Genomic DNA, 12,774 nt, shown 5'->3' on the forward strand with positions numbered 1-12,774 from the left:
CTGGATGCACTTCCTCCACTTAGGGTGGTCTTGGGCCAGGGACTCCCAGGTGTCAGTGGGGATGTCGCACTTTATCAGGGAGGCTTTGAGGGTGTCCATGTAACGTTTCCGTTGCCCACCTTTGGCTCGTTTGCCGTGAAGGAGTTCTGAGTAGAGCACTTGCTTTGGGAGTCTCGTGTCAGGCAAGCAAACTATGTGGCCTGCCCAGCGGAGCTGATCGAGTGTGATCAGTGCTTCAATGCTGGGGATGTTAGCCTGGATGAGGACACTGATGTTGGTGCACCTGTCCTCTCAGGGGATTTGTAGGATCTTGCGGAGACATTGTTGGTGATAATTTCTCCAGCAACTTGAGGTGTCTGCTGTACATGGTCCATGTCTCTGAGCCATCTAGGAGGGCAGGTATTACTACAGCCCTGTAGACCATGAGCTTGGTGGCTGTTTTGAGGGCCTGGTCTTCAAACACTCTTTTCCTCAGGCGGCCTAAGGCTGCACTGGTGCACTGGAGGCGGTGTTGGATCTCGTTGTCGATGACTGCTCTTGTTGATAAGAGGCTCCCGAGATATGGGAAGTGGTCCACGGTGTCCAGGGCCGCGCCGTGGATCTTGATGACTGGGGGGCAGTGCTGTGTGATGAGGACAGGCTGGTGGAGGACCTTTGTATTATGGATGCTTAGCATAAAGCCCATGCTTTTGTACTCCTCAGTAAATACGTCGACTGTGTCCTGGAGTTCAGCCTCTGTATGTGTGCAGACACAGGTGTCGTCCGCATACTGTAGCTCAACGACAGAGGTTGGGGTGGTCTTAGATTTGGCCTGGAGACGGCGCAGGTTGAACAGGTTCCCACTGGTTCTGTAGTTTAGTTCCACTCCAGTGGGGAGCTTGTTGACTATGAGGTGGAGCATGGCGGTGAGAAAGATTGAGAAGAAGGTTGGGGTGATGACGCTTCTTCTGGAAAGGGAAACCAGAGGAAGAATGCCGCCTCCAAGAAGTCGGCTTTGCCATTAAAAATGAACTGATTGATCGCCTCAAAGACTCCCCCTGCAGGGCTAACGAACACCTTATGACTCATCGGCTCACCCTATCCCGGAACCAGTGTGCCACAGTCATCAGTGCCTACGCCCCAACACTCGATGCAACTGATGAGGCCAAAGAGGGTCTTTATACCAACCTCGAAAAATCCCTGTCCTGCGTCCCCGCGGGCGACAAACTGATCCTCCTCGGTGACCTCAACGCCAGTGTTGGCAAGAACACAGAACTTTGGCGGGGCGTAATTGGCAGGGAGGGGGTAGAGAAAGCTAACTCCAGCGGTACCCTACTCCTGACAAAATGTCTAGAGCACAAACTTGTCATCACCAACACCTTGTTCCGTCAGAGAGACAAATACAAGGCATCGTGGCAATACCTTTGCTCCAAGCACTGGCACCTGCTCGACTATGTCATCGTCCGAGCCAAGGATCGCAAGGATGTGTGCATCACCCGCGCCATGACAGGAGCCGACGACTGCTGGATGGAGCACCGCCTAATTCAAACCATCTTTGGCATCAACATAGCCCCAAAGCAGAGGGGGTAGCAGAAGTAGTACTGCAAAAAAGGTCACTGCCAGAGCACTTAAGGACCCAGCTAAGAGAGCCCTATACAGCCAGCGCCTCACAGCTAACCTGGCATGCCTTGACGACCCCGAGTTGCTGTACAATATGTTTGATGTGTATCATTTCAAAGACATCTGTCTTTCAAATGAAACGTTACACCGAGGCCTTGTCTGCCCTCTCAGGTGTACATAAAAGATCCTGTGGCACTATTTCAAAGTGGAGTTCTCCCCAGTGTCCTGGCCAATATTTATCCCTCAACCAGCATCACGAAAAAACAGATGATCTGGTCATTATCACATTGCTGTTTGTGGGAGCTTGCTGTGTGCAAATTGGCTGCCGCGTTTCCTTCATTAAAACAGTGGCAACACTTCAAAGGCACATCATTGGCCGTAAATTGCTTTGGGATGTCCTGAGGTTGTGAAAGACCTTATATAATTACACGTTTTTCTTTCATATAACAATTCATCCACATCTTATAATCATACATAACTGACAAATGGCAGTAAAGGGGGTTCAACTATTAACCCGCTCATTCCGCTGAACATACATGAAGGGGTCTATTTGACCTTTGGGCGACCGACCAGCGGAGAGTGCTGATTGGCCGACCCGTTCTGGTGGCGAAGTGGCCCCCCGTGATTTTGAGGCTCATTTACATTCGCCAGACGTCCCAACGCCCTTCAACCAGCCACCCACACACCCCCCCCCCCCCACCCCCACCGAGTTCTCTGCGTTACTTCAATTCTGGCCTCTTGTGCATCCCTTATTTTCATCGATAGCCGTGTCTTCAGCTAGCTAGGTCCTAAGCTCTGGAATTCCCTCCCTAAACCTCTCAGCTTCTCGCTCCTCCTTAAAACCCACCTATTTGACCAATCTTTTGATCACCTGTCCTCATATCTCTTTAAGTGGCTGAGTGTGAAATTTTGTTTGATAATCGCTCCTGTGAAGCGCCATGGGACATTTTACTACATTAAAGGTGCTATATAAATGCAAGTTGCTTTTGTTTTCGTTTTGATGCCTAGCCATTTGATGATGCATTTGTAGTTACAGGTGTTTCCACAAGTGGAATAATGGTTAGCATCCATGTTCCCCCCAAGATACATGGCTGCATGGCTGTGCACCAATCACGAGGTCCTGTGCAGGCCGTTCACCAGCTGCTGCCGCTGGAAAAGATACCGCGCAGCAAATTTAAAAGGGCCGCGCACCAAAGAGAATGAGTGTGACCATTGGTTGGTGTGTCAATGTACTATCAAGTGCCAGGCCATGTACTGCACTAAGCCCCTCGTGTCCTGAGTGCGCAATGTTGGCCAGGTTTTGCTTTGAGCAAGATTGAGCTTTTAAGCATCTGTTTGTTTTAAATGGATTAACAGTCCTAACTAAAATAGTAGACATAGGAATCTTACACAAAGATACTTAAATTTATTCATTCACGGGATGTGGGTGTCACTGGCAAGGCCAGCATTTATTGCCAATCCCTAATTGCGCTTGAGAAGGTGGTGGTGAGCTGCCTTCTTGAACCGCTGCAGTCCGTGTGGTAAAGGTACTCCCACGGTACTGAATTTGTCGTAGAGATTTGGTACAAAAGAGTGGCTTGCTAGGCCATTTCAGAGTCAACCACATTGCTGTGGGGTTGGAGTCACGTATAGGCCAGACTGGGTCAGGATGACAGAGTTCCTTCCCTAAAGGACATTAATGAACCAGCTGGGTTTTTACAACAACCCAGTTGTTTCATGGTCACCATTACTGATACTAGTTTTTTTTAAAATTCCAGATTTATTTAATTAACTGAAATGAAATTCCATGGTGGGATTTGAACTCGCATCTCTGGAATATTAATCCAGGCCTCTGGATTAGTAATTCAGTAGCATCACCACTATGCTACTGTACCCCATAACTTATCCACTAACGTGATCAACAGGACCTTTTTGGCTGTGCTATGATTTTTTTTTGTGTGTCACTCGACAGCAATGCGAAAGTGACAGTATAACTGCAGTCTTAAATTAAGGGCGTGTCTTGTCTCATTCTTACATTTTTCTATATGTCCAATGGTAGCATGCCACTCAGTAATAATGAGAGGACTCTTGAGAGAGCCTGCCATTGGTGTGTTTAATTCAATGTTTATTTTAAACGCTTATTAGTCGGGTGAAATTGGTCTTCGGCGAGGGTACAGGGGCTAGCGACTGGGCAGGAGTAGAAAAACCTGTGCGGAGTGTAAAATGGGCTTCCGATCCGCTAGCGCCCATTTTTTGTGTTATCGTGGAAAACCAATCTCACCCCCTGTGTGCTTATGTATTTAATGCAGTGGGTGGGGCAGGTTAACAGGCTGAGAGGTGACTTGTTCATACAGATCTAGAGTGGTTGTCATCCAAACTGGAGAAGACTGACTGTGCAGGCAGTGACTGCTTTTGATTTGAAAGTTAGATCTCTCTGTTTTTATATTTTTGTGAATCCTGTGACAGTGATAGATGAGGGGCGTCGGCCCCGGAGAACGGAATATTTCTTTTCCCTCTGAAAGCCAGCATCGCCATCAATCACTGCCGGGGTCATGAGGTCAGATTGGAGTTCACAGGTCACCCATTAGATTGTCCTGACGGTGCCTTTTAACCTGAAACTCAGGAGAGCTCACAGGAGCACCTTCCACTACATCAATAGTGACAATTTCCGTGCCTCGCACCAACCATCTTTATGGTTTCCTCTGACCGAGATTGCCAAATTAGTGCCAATTAATGCTGAACTATGGGCCGTGATGCAGACTTTCCCTCCACTGGGAAGCTCAGCTGGCTGAAGCTAATTCCACTTAGGAACATTCATCAGGAAAGAGACTTTCATCTCATCCACCTGGGCTGGCTTTGAACCCTTGAGGTCGGGGTGAAAGGGCAGGGCTCTAAATAAGGCTGTTTTAAATTCAGTGCATTTTACCCAGGCGTTTCCCCCCACTCTCTCAAACAGGCTGAGAGATTATTTGCTCGAAGCCACAAGAGCCGCTGTGATTGTAACACGCAGCTAGGTGAATTAACAAAACAGGGGGCTGACACTGCGATTAGTAATTGAGGCATTCACATAGGCAGGTGACATTCCTCCCTTTGTTATTTAGTGAAGCGATTATTGTTAACGGATTAGCAACCTTTGTTAAAATAGCAGACATGGGAGCTTCATCCAGACAGGTTAGTGGTTTTACTAATGTCGCAGACACGGATTCAGTCCACAGATCTCACGGCCAGTCATTTCCACAGGCGGTCTCCTGATCTCACACTGTGCCTTACATAGAATGTACAGCACAGAAACAGGCCATTTGGCCCAGCAGGTCTGTGCCGGTGTTTATGCACAACTCAAGCCTCCTCCCACCCTAATTTATCAACCCTATCAGCATACTGTTCTATTCTTTTCTCCCTCATGTGGTTATCTAGTGTCACATTAAAAGGCAGCTACACTATTCGCCTCAACTACTCCCTGTGGTAGTGAGTGCCACTCTCTGGGTAAAGGAATTTCTCCTGAATTCCTTATTGAATTTACTAGTGACTATCTTATATTTATGGCCCCTAGTTTTAGATGCCCCCTGCCCCCCCCACCATCTTGCACAAGTGGAAATGTCTTCTCTATCAGATCAGCCAGTATCTTATTGAATGGCGGAGCAGGCTCAAGAGGCCAAATGGCCAACTCCTGCTCCTATTTCTTATGTTCTGCGCCTGCCCTATCAAACCCCTTCTCTTTTCTAGAGAAAGGAGAGCTAGCCTGTTTAATCTATCCTGATAGTTATAACCTCTCAGTTCTGGTATCATCCTTTAAAATCTTTTTTGCTCCTTTCTCCAGTGCCTCTACAGCCTCGTTCTATTATGGAGACCAGAACTGTTCACAGTACCTTGGCAGAAACCACGGAGAAAGAAAGAACTACAATTAGCAATCTATTAATCTCATCTATTGATCTCAATGGATGGGAAATCTTGCAAGGGCTGTGAATCAGGGAGGCTGACTCCCGCCCCCTTCCCCCGAAACCCGCCCCCCCGCCCCCCCAACTACCCCATCCCCAAATTTATGCTAAGTTTCCCGTCTTGCGTAGTTTAGTGTGGGAGTTGTACATCTTTAAATCTACCACTGAGTTTATTTAGTGTACTTCAGTGTGCCACTGTGTGATACCAGCGTGAGCTGGTGCAGGAGGGCACGACGGCAGTGAAGAGTGATGTCATCAAGGTCCAGGTCGGTGATTGGAGCGTGGGCAGATACAGCAAGAGACTGTGGAGGGATGTGATCGAGGCCCAGGAGAGGCGTGAGTTCGGGGCCAGAGGCCCAGGGGTAGCACGGGCCAGCCCACACTGTGACATGTGTGCGCACTATGTCCGTGCAGCAGAGCAGGTCTCCAGTCGTCTTGGATAACCCTTGCCAGTGGACCAAGACCTAGCTCTGTCAAGCCCGTGTGGTGGCTGGTGTGCAACGGCCACCACAGGTTAAAACAATTCACGCACAGGTATCTTCCACCCTTCAGGATGTGGTTCAGGATCTGGAATATTAGGTCCTTCATTGAAACACCTGTGAAGTCAACCTTTTTTGGCGTGGAAGCAAGTCATCCTCGTTTTGAGGGACTGCCTATGATGATGATGATGATACCCTTAATTTACCACATCATCATCATCATAGGCAGTGTCGGAATCGAGGAAGATTTGCTTCCACTCTTAACATGAGTTCTTAGGCGGCTGTACAGTCCAATACGAGAACCACAGTCTCTGTCACAGGTGGGACAGACAGTGGTTGAGGGGAAGGGTGGCAGGGAGCCTGGTTTGCCGCACGCTCCTTCCGCTGCCTGCGCTTGATTTCTGCATGCTCTCGGCGACGATACTCGAGGAGCTCAGCGCCCTCCCGGATGCACTTCCTCCACTTAGGGCGGTCTTTGGCCAGGGACTCCCAGGTGTCGGTGGGGATGTCGCACTTTATCAGGGAGGCTTTGAGGGTGTCCCTATAACGTTTTCGCTGCCCACCTTTGGCTCGTTTGCCATGGACGAGTTCCGAGTAGAGCACTTGCTTAGGGAGTCTCGTGTCTGGCATGCGAACTATGTGGCCTGCCCAATGGAGCTGATCAAGTGTGGTCAGTGCTTCAATGCTGGGGATGTTGGCCTGGACGAGGACGCTAATGTTTGTGCGTCTGTCCATTAGAACCTGCAGCACAGAAACTGTCCATTCGGCCTAACAGGTTTATTCTGGCATTTAGACTCCACACGAGTCTCCTCCTACTCTGATTATAGCTTCCCACCCTACTCCCGTATGCCTCTATTCCTTTCTCTCTCATGTATGCATCAAGCCTCTCCTTTAATCTGTCAATGTTATCTGTCTGCTTCAAATATTCTGTATGTCAGTGAGGTCTCCATTCTCTTTCTGAACACTTTCTTCCTGAATTCTTTATCTTATGGCTATCTTATGGTAATGCTCCCTTGTTTTGGACTCGTCAACAAATAGAAATAGTTTCTACACAACCACCTTGTCGAACCCCTTCATAATTGATCAGGCTTCCTCTCAGTCTTCTCTTCTCCGGAGAAAAAGCCCCAGTCTGCTCAATCTTTCCAGACGTTTGCCTTCACTCAATTCTGCTACCATTCCTGTAAATTTTAAATTGCTTTTGCCATTAACACCCATGACAGACTTGTAATCATCTGAACTTTGCCCTTATGTTATACAGCTCAAAATATGTTCTCAAGATGCGACTAAAGTTTGGAAGGACTGTAATTCGAGAGAACAAAGTGTGGTAATGTCACACACCCGCCATTTTGCTTCACTGGTGTGAATTTTTCTTTCTCCTCCTCTGTTTTAAGTGCAGTCCCCACCACATAAAGCGCCCACGTTTAAAAAGGGCAGCCGCTCAGATTGGCCAAAAATGCGACAGCTGTTAGCCATTTGCATTGACGTCAATTTCAAAGTTGCTGGTTATAGTAACTTTAGGTCGCCGTATCTCAGGCAGGGACAGCTCTGCTGACTCACATTTTCACGATAAATTTAATGAGTAAGGATCAATTACTGCTTCCCAACTGCTCATTGAGAAGGATTATTTACCAGTTTTTAAAATTTTTTAAAAAATTTTTCGTTGCCAATCTTTCCAATTCTTTGTCAAATCACAAACGCCAGAGGTCACCTTGCACACATCAAGGATCACTCTGCGCCAATGCTCTTAGCCAAAAGGCCTAGAGCCACTGCACCGTTCCTGGAAGTACTGCAATACCAGGTTCGTGCCATGGAGGTGGATGGGTCAGGCCCCCCACACACACCTCCGTGGAGGTGGATGGGTCAATCCACCCCACCCACCTCCTATTTCCAAAAAGCATAGGAGAACCACCTTCCTGATCCAGGGAGAACCACTTTGGGGTCATGGTTACTCCCCTGTCAGGTCAGTTACGCATGATCTTAGCCAAAAGGCCGAGAAGCGATTGATTATTTACCAGTTGAGCTTCACTGTGCAAACCGGAGACTTGCCTGCAGACGGAATGCGCCTGCTCTCCCTTGGGTTAGGCTTGGGCGACCAGACCCACTTGAATGACGGCGGGCTCACAGATCCTCATTTTCCTAGGTCTACATGCCTTCTGTTCGGTGCAGGCCGTTGGATTATTTACTGCATGCTGGTATGTGGCGCGTGCCAGTGTGCGTGCTCTGGGTTTGCAGTCCCTTTAAAAGAAGAAAGATCTTCCATTTATATAGCGCCTATCACCACCTCAGGATGTCCCAAAGCGCTTTACAAACAATGAAGTAATTTTGAACTGGGAAACGCGGCAGCCAATTTGTGCACAGCACAATCCCACAACCAGCAATGCGATAATAACCTGAAAGTCTGTTTTTAAGCCCACGGAATAAAAGGGACAGTGGCAGCATGGAGACAACATTGGCCGAGTGACAGGAAAGAGAAAGTAATGGTGAACGGTTGTTTTTCAGACTGGAGGAATGTTCCTCAGAGGTCAGTACTAGGGCCATTGCTTTTCTTGATATATATTGACTTAGACTTGTGTGTACAGGGCATTATTTCAAAATGTGCAGATGACACAAAATTTGGAAGTATAGTGAACAGTGAGGAGGATAGTGATAGACTTCAAGAGGACATAGACAGGCTGGTGGAATGGGCGGACACGTGGCAGATGAAATTTAACATAGAAAAGTGCAAAGTGATACATTTTGGTAGGAAGAACAAAGTGAGGCAATAGAAACTAAAGCGTATAATTCTAAAGGGTGTGCATGAACAGAAAGACCTAGGGGTATATGTGCACAAATCGTTGAAGATGGCAGGGCAGGTTGAGAAAGAGGTTAAAAAGCATACAGGATTCTGGGCTTCATAAATAGAAGCATAGAGTACAAAAGCAAGGGAGTTATGATGAAACTTTATAAAACACTGCTTCGGCCTCAACTGGACTACTGTATCCAATTCTGGGCACCACGCTTTAGGAAGGATGTGAAGGCCTTAGAGAGGGTGCAGAAAATATTGACCAGAATGATTCCAGGGATGAGGGACTTCAGTTATGTGGATAGACTGGAGAAGCTGGGGCTGTTCTCCTCAGAGCAGAGAAGGTTGAGAGGAGATTTGACACAGGTGTTCAAAATCATGAGGGATCTGGACAAGGTAGATTGAGAGAATCTTTTCCCATTGGCAGAAGGGTCGAGAACCAGAGGATGCAGGTTTAAAGTAATTGCCAAAAGCACCAAAGGCGACATGGGGGAAATCCTTCTTACGCAGCGAGTGTTTAGGATCTGTAATTCACGGCCTGAAAGGGTGGTGAAGGCAGACTCAATCGTGGCTTTCAAAAGGGAATTGGATAAGAACCTGAGGGTGGGCACACTAAGATTGGGAACACTGGTTGGACCTATTCCTGGAGATTCCATCACATGATCTCTCACCTCCAATCGCCCCGCCTCACACACTCCCACCATTGGTCGCCCAACACGTCCATCCTTGCAACACACCGCCTTCCTGTACCAAGTGTGATGTGGTTCGTCGATTGGATGATTCTTGCCTGTCAATTACACAGCCAATTATCCCATCTCCAATGTTTTTGCAGCTAATAATTCAAAGTGCTGAAAAAAGTGAAAATGACATACAATTATTTTTAATGCACCTATGATTTTTCTCCCAATTTGCTCGCAGCAGTGTCCTGGAGATGAATCTTATAATTCCTGTAGCCTCCAGGCCATTCCTGTGGGGTTGGCAACACCTCGGGCCCAGGGGATTAGGACTACTGCTCACGTGAAGGATAAACCACCTGGACCCGATGTGGACATTGCAATCCAGGCACAGGCCTTTTGGGTTGAAAGGCCTGTGCCTGGGTTGCAATGTCCACATCGCATAGAACGTGGAAAGACACCAACAATTTCCCAAACAACAGCTACCCCTAGCTGGAGAAAGGCGATTATAACACGAGTGTAAAATTGGACGCACAATGCGACCTTGAATGAACTCTGACTTGAGCTGGTGTTAACTCTGCTCAGTGTCACATTGCCTTCCCCGACGGCAGTCAGAGGAACACGTAACTCATTAATATAAAAAAAGAAAAACAAATAGCGCGACAACCGAACAGAAATAATCAGACAAACAGCAGCTCACCGCATTAAAAAACACACGAGACATAGGAAAAAAAAACAAGGCTAATAGAATATTCATAATGAGTTCAAGGAGCAGGAGGGCTGGAGGTAGGTGAGGAGTTCACTTCTGGAGAGGAGGTCACAGCCTTTGTCTGGGCAGGTAAGTGGTGGGCTGTTTGATTGGTAAGTATCTCTCTCCCTTTTTCTTTTTAATTAGAGTTTAATTAGATAAGTCTAATTAGAGGGATGGCAGGGCAGCTCAGTCCTGTGGAGTGCACATCCTATGGCATGTAGGAAGTCCTGGACATTTCGCACAGCCTAGACAACCATGTGTGCAGGAGGTGTCTCCAGCTTCAACTGCTCGAGCTCCGCGTTTCGGAGCTGGAGCAGCGGCTGGAGTCAATACGGTGCATCCGCGAGGCTGAGAGCTACGTGGATAGCACCTTTCAGAAGGTGGTCACCACACAGCTTAAAAGCATGCAGGTAGAGGGGAAGTGGGTGAACACCAGACGGAGTAAGAATACTAGGCAGGTAGTGCAGGAGTCACCCTCGTGAGTCCATCTCGCTTTCCAACTGATATTCTCTTCTGAGCACCGGTGGGAGCGATGGTGCCTCTGGGGAGTGCAGCCAGAGCCAAGTCCAAGGCACCATGGGTGGCTCAGCTGCACAGAGGGGGAGGGACGAAGGATAAAAAAGTTGTTGTGGTAGGGGATTCAATGGTTAGGGGAATAAAGAGGCGATTCTGCGGCTGTAGACGTGACTCCAGGATGGTATGGTGCCTCCCTGGTGCCAGGGTCAAGGATGTCACAGAGCAGATGCAGGGCATTCTGGGGGGGAGAGGTTAAACATCTAGAGGTCGTGGCCCGTATCGGGACCAATGACATAGGTAGAAAGGGGGCTAAGGTCCTGCAGGCAGAATTTAGGGAGCTAGGAAAAAAAATAAATGGGTAGGACTTCAAAGTTAGTAATCTCCGGGTTACTACCGGTGCCACGTGCTAAGAATAGGATAGAGAGGATGAGCGCATGGCTGGAAAGTTGGTGTACGAGGGAGGGCTTTAAATTCCTGAGGCATTGGGACCACTTCTGGGGGAGATGGGATGTGTACAAACTGGATGGGTTGCACCTCAACAGCGCTGGATCCAATATCCTCATGGGGAGTTTTGCCTTCTGCTGTTGGGGAGAGTTTAAACTAGTTTGGGAACCTGAGAACAAATTCAAAAGGGAAGGAGGTAAAGCTGAAATTGGATAGCAAGAATGTAGAAAGTGAATCTGTAAGGGTTAGTAAGTCGTAATGAAGGAGGTCTTCCTGTGCTAAATAGTATTTTCTTTAAAGCAAGGAGTATAGCGAATAAGACGGATGAGCTAAGGGCACAGGTCGACAATTGGGAGTATGACATTATAGCCATTAGAGAGACATGGCTGAAAGAGGGGCAGGTTTGGTAGCTCAATATTCCTGGTTACAGGATTTTTATGTACGACGGAGAAGGGGCTAAAAAGGGGGGTGGGGGTGGCGGTATTGAATAAAGAAATTATTACAGCACTGAGGAGGGATGATATGTTAGAGGGGTCATTAAATGAGGCCATATGGGTCGAATCAAAAAATAAAAAAGGGGTGATCACACTGCTGGGCGTGTATTATAGACCCTCAAACAGTGGGAGGGAGATAATGGAGCAAATATATAGGCAAATTTCTGTGAAGTCCAAAAACCATAGGGCAGTAATAGTAGGGGATTTTAACTATCCTAATATTGATTGGGACAAATATAGTCTGAAGGGTGTAGAGGGTACGGAATTCTTAAAATGCATTCAAGAGAACTTTTTTATTCAGTATGTAGCACGCCCAACACGAGAGGGGGCGGTTTTGGATTTAGTTTTGGGGAATGAAGCTGGGCAGGTTGAAAGGTTAAAAGTGGGAGAAGACTTGGGTGCCAGCGACCATAATTCAGTCAGATTCAAGTTGGTTATGGATAAAGCCAAGGATAAACGTCCCAAATGGGGGAAAAGTTAACTTTGCGAAGTTGAGGAGTGATTTGGCCACAGTGGACTGGAAACAGCTACTTGTAAATCAATGTCAGAACAGTGGGAGTCATTCAAGGAGGAGATCCGGAAGGCTCAGGCCAAACATGTGCCCTTAAAGAAAAAGAGTGGGAATAACAATTCTAGAGCTCCCTGGATGTCTGGGGACTTACAGGGGAAGATAAAGAAAAAAATGAAAGCTTATGTCATATACCGACGACTAAATACTGTAAAATCTTTGGAGGAATATAGAAAGTTCAGAGGTAAAATAAAAAAGGATATTAGAAATGCTAAGAGAGAGCATGAAAAATTCTTGGCTAGTAAAATTAAGGAAAACCCAAAGATGTTCTTTAAATATATTAAGAGCAAGAGGATAACTAAAGAAAGGGTAGGGCCTATTGGAGGCCATGAAGGTAATTTTTGTGTGGAGGCAGAAGATATTGGTATGGTTCTTAATGAAATCTTTGCGACTGTTTTCACAAAGGAAAGGGGCAATACAGATACTGCTATTGAGGAGGAGTGTGAAATTCTGGATGAAATAAACATAGTGAGAGAGGAGGTATTAAGGGGTTTAGCAGCTTTGAAAATAGATGTCTCCAGGCCCGGATGAAATGCATCCCAGGCTGTTCAGC

The 12,774-nt window shown here is 47.2% G+C and overlaps 1 pseudogene; it reads right to left on the reverse strand.

The window, feature by feature from the left end:
* Window positions 1-7,753: 7,753 nt before the first annotated feature.
* On the reverse strand, window positions 7,754-7,993 carry LOC139269954 (U2 spliceosomal RNA; annotated as a pseudogene).
* Between the last annotated feature and the right edge of the window lie 4,781 nt (window positions 7,994-12,774).

Source organism: Pristiophorus japonicus, chromosome 8 (assembly GCF_044704955.1).
Source record: "Pristiophorus japonicus isolate sPriJap1 chromosome 8, sPriJap1.hap1, whole genome shotgun sequence".
Classification (NCBI taxonomy): Eukaryota; Metazoa; Chordata; class Chondrichthyes; family Pristiophoridae; genus Pristiophorus; species Pristiophorus japonicus.